We start from the raw sequence: 4147 nt of genomic DNA on the forward strand, positions 1-4147 counted from the left end.
GCCCCAGGACTGACCCCTGGGGCACTCCACTTGACACCGGCTGCCAACTAGACATGGAGCCATTGATCACTACCCGTTGAGCCCGACAATCTAGCCAGCTTTCTACCCACCTTATAATGCATTCATCTAGCCTGTACTTCTTTAACTTGCTGACAAGAATACTGTGGGAGACCGTGTCAAAAGCTTTGCTAAAGTCAAGAAACAATACATCCACCGCTTTCCCTTCATCCACAGAACCAGTAATCTCATCATAGAAGGCGATTAGATTAGTCAGGCATGACCTTCCCTTGGTGAATCCATGCTGACTGTTCCTGATCACTTTCCTCTCATGTAAGTGCTTCAGGATTGATTCTTTGAGGACCCATATACACACCCTCTGTTCCGATTTTGCATACTTTTTGTCTGGTCAGCCTAGACCATGCTGACAGAAGAGCTCTATACAGGTGGTGGCTTTCATACAACTTGCATGAGCTCCTTATCTTTACTGCATATTCAGAAGAAATTCAAAGATAGATTTGGATCAAATGCAATACTTTGTATCTTTAAAGCTTTAAACTGAATCCCTGGAATAGAGAGGAGAGGTCAGGGGTTTGGTATAGTTTTGTCATCCAAAAGGCTGGAATCTCCACTGTCTTGGGTTTCCAAACAGACCATTATGGGGCTATGTCTGTTCCCTTTTAGTGTTTGGAGTTGAATGAATGTGAGTCAGATGCCATTGTTTTCTCTGTGCTAATAGTCATCAGTCACTCACATACAACCTCCACAGTGCTACTGTCAAAATTAATATATCTGCTGCACAAAAAGAGCTGCAGAAGGCAATGTAATTGTATGCAGAGAAATAATACATATACACACTTGTAACACAAATAGGAATTTCAATTCAAACTTGTCATTTTTATTTACCCTTGATTTTAAGTATGAATCAGCTTCTAAATGAAAATGGCAAACTGTAATAGTATTGACTTGCTGCAATATTCGCCCTTCAATTTTAGTTTCTCTTCTGGGAATCAGAGTAGCAGCCGTGTTAGTCTGTATCCGCAAAAAGAAAAGGAGGACTTGTGGCACTTCATTGGATGAAGTGAGCTGTAGTTCATGAAAGCTTATGCTCAAATAAATTTGTTAGTCTCTAAGGTGCCACAAGTCCTCCTTTTTCTTTCTTCTGGGAATGAAAATGGTCATCTCTGGACTCTGTGCTCCCTGGCTTTACATGGTGAATTTTAGTTTTTCTTCTCCTTCTGTTGCAAGACCTTATACACTATCTCACAATCCTATTACAACATGCACTAAAAGTTTTACCTTTTTTATGGTAGGGTTGCCAGGTGTCCGGTTTTCCACTGGAAAGCCCAATCAAAAAGGGACCCTGGTAGCACTGGTCAGCGGCACAGCAGGGCTAAGGCAGGCTCCCTGCCTCCCATGGCTCGACACAGCTCCCTGAAGCAGCAGCATGTTCCCTGCTCTGACTCCTACGCATAAGGGCACCCAGAGGGAGCCTCATGCTGCCCCTGCCTGAAGCACCAGCTCTGCAGCTCCCATTGGCAGGGGAACCACGGTCAATGGGAGCTGCGGGGTGGCACCTGCAGATGGGGCAGCTTTAAGAGCCACCTGGCAGCACCTCTGAGTAGGAGCCAGAGGGGTGACATGCTGCTGCTTTCAAGAGCTGCTTGAGGTAAGTGCTGCCCAGAGCCTGCACCTCCTCCCAAACCCCTGCCTCAGCCTTGATCCCCTTCCTGTCCTCTGAACCCCTCAATCCCAGCCCAGAGCACCCTTCTGCAGCCCAAACACCTCATCCTAAGCTCCAGCTGGAGCCCTCACCCCCTCTTGCATCTCAACCCACTACTTCAGCGTGGAGCCCCCCTCCCACACCCTGGAGCCTGCACCCCCAGCAAGAGCCCTCATCTCCTCCCACACCCCAGGTCCCTGAGCCAGCTGGTGAAAAGGAGCGAGTGAGTGAGGGTGGGGAGAGCAAGTGATGGGGGGTGGGGAGGATGGAGTGAGCAGGGGCAGGACCCTGGAGAAGAGGTGAGACAGGGGTAGGACAAGGGTGTTTTGGTTTTGTGTGAGTAGAAAGTTAGCAACCCTATTTTATGGGAGGGGGCTGTACCAGGTATTAATATAGCAACCTTCATCACAACAAATCTCAAAAGCATTAACACACTATATAAATATGGAAGTTGCTTCACCCCTGAAATACAGCCACTGCTGGGGTGGATATGAGCAGCCAGGGAAGCAATATACTGTAGTACATCACTGGTAAGGGCAATTTTTACCCAAAGAGAAAGAGGAAAAGGTTTTTTTATACAACATGTATAGGGTCTTGAATATCTATGCAGAGCAGTGAGGTACTCAATACCAGTTTCTCCCTGAAATTTCCCTTCCCCAATAAACTCTGCTGAATTCAAATTATGTACTTCAGAAGGACAAACGGCTGAGTTACTCCTGCTGGGATTTAAACCTGTAGTTTCAGGGTGTCAAATTCATCCCTGTACCAGCACAGAGACTCTGGGATGAGATATGCACTCACCTAATCCTGGAGCTGGGGAAAACTACCTTTAAGAGGCTCTGGCATGAGCCAGTTGGAACCAGTTAGGACATAATGTGAAGGCTCCTGTTACACACCAGTGCTGATCAGTTCGACCTGGGACTCTGAAAGGGGTGGAGCTGTGCAGACTCCCTAGCTCTGAGCATCCTAGGGGGCACTGGGGCCCCTCAGGGGGTGATGAAGGCCTGCTGCACTCCTGGGAGGGGAGGAGGCAGCTGCTGCAAAGCACATGGCACAAAGGGTCCGCAGGTGTTTAAAATAGGCTACTTAGACTGCTAATCTGTCCCCTTCAGCAAGAGCGATAGCCTGGCCTGAGTGGCTGCTGGAGGATTTGGGCTGGTTCTGTGGGCCGGCGGCGGGACAGAGGGGGACCGAGCGACTCTGGGTGAGTCTGCCCAAGGGCCGAGGGTGCTTCCTGCAGTTTGTGGGAGTCTGGGTCCCCCGTGGAGGAAGCCGGGGGTAGCTGCACACCCACTACCCTGGCCTGCCAGGCTATGGCTGGTAAAGGAATGAGAGAGCATTCCCCTGTCTGCTCATTAAGTTGTCAGCTTCTCTGGTGAGTGTAGCAAGGAGCTGACTTTTGGGTGCTGTGTTGGAGGCTACCACATTTGTTTCTCACAAACTGCAGAACACACAATCGTGACTTTCACAGACACCAACTTGGCTTCAACCATTGACTAACAGGTTAAAAAGGCGCATTGCAAAATAAAATGATTTTTGCTGAAGTACATTCAGTATAAAAAGAGGGTCAAGGCAGGTCCACTGTCCACTAACGACCTGTTGATAGTACCTTCAGGTAGTAAAGCGGTCTTCAGAGGGTTAAGTGGATTCCCCCGCCCCTTTCCTGTTTAGTCGGTGGGTGTTTTCCCCCACTCTGTTTGCTATGTAGCTGAATGAAGCAGCATGTTCCCAGCCTGCAGTACTTACTGTAAGTAGCATGTTTCTTGTGCAGACTGAACAGACTCTGTACAAAACTCGTGACGCAGGTGGTCAGGATATTTGCTCTCTAGTGGAAAGTGTCCCTTGTGGGACACCTCTCTTCCCTTTGACTGATGTTCCCATTACAGCAATGCTCCATCCTGGACAGTCTCTGCAGGAGAGGTTTAGTTTCATCCTTCCTTCCACTGCCTCCTCCAGTTAAAACTTTCCAATTGTCTGTCATTAACTGGAGGGAGCGTAATGAGCACCATGAAGTCATATGACTTGTGGAAGGAGCCGAGATAACAGCTAGCACCAATCTGCCCTTCTCTTCCAGCCTTCCAGGATGTCCGGGTGTCTCCTCCATTAGAATTCCCCTTCAGATAAGATACTAGAGGTGTCACTGCAAGAAAACAATACGGGATGAGTTTAAAAACAAGATTGGTCAGTAAAGGGCAGCGCTGCTGTGTGCAGGTCAAGGCTGAAGTTGTGCCCAGCATCCCCTCAGCCTCTTCCTCTGATAAACCCTCCAATAACGCGAGCGCCACTGCACTTCCCAGAGCCTGGGGTCAAAACACGCACACCATTAGGAGAGGCAGTCGGAGAGAAGGACAGTGAGGCCAGAGGGAGTGGAAGCAGGCAGTCACAGGGAGTTTTTGCTCAGGTGCAACTTTTACGTGGTTGAGTGGG

Source organism: Lepidochelys kempii, chromosome 7 (genome assembly GCF_965140265.1).
Source record: "Lepidochelys kempii isolate rLepKem1 chromosome 7, rLepKem1.hap2, whole genome shotgun sequence".
Taxonomy (NCBI): Eukaryota; Metazoa; Chordata; order Testudines; family Cheloniidae; genus Lepidochelys; species Lepidochelys kempii.